Here is a 416-nt window from a genome sequence, read left to right as displayed (position 1 = left end):
TATCAAAAGATAGTTGCTCATCTGCTATTCATTGAAAAGTGAAGGAAATTAGAATACGATTTTTACTTAATGCACTTTATATATATAATTTATATACTTTATGCACACTTCTGTAGACTTAATACACAGCACCCATAAAATAAATATTAACCCTTATTTTTGCATTTATCGCCAAAACGGGAAACTTTCACATTTTACATGGTCACAATTTCATATATAGAACACAAAAATTTTATATTAAAAAAAGATTATTTTATATGTAAAATATTGGGGTCACAATTTCACGGTGGTAAACATTTAATGCAGCATGGCATACTCTGAAAACCATATCGTTGGTAAATTATACGGCAAGGTGATTGGTCAGAGCCAATACACATTTCAATTTGCGCACATCTTTCAATCCATTACTTCTTTGC

Source organism: Octopus bimaculoides, chromosome 14 (assembly GCF_001194135.2).
Source record: "Octopus bimaculoides isolate UCB-OBI-ISO-001 chromosome 14, ASM119413v2, whole genome shotgun sequence".
NCBI lineage: Eukaryota > Metazoa > Mollusca > Cephalopoda > Octopoda > Octopodidae > Octopus > Octopus bimaculoides.
This window is presented reverse-complemented; position numbering follows the sequence as displayed.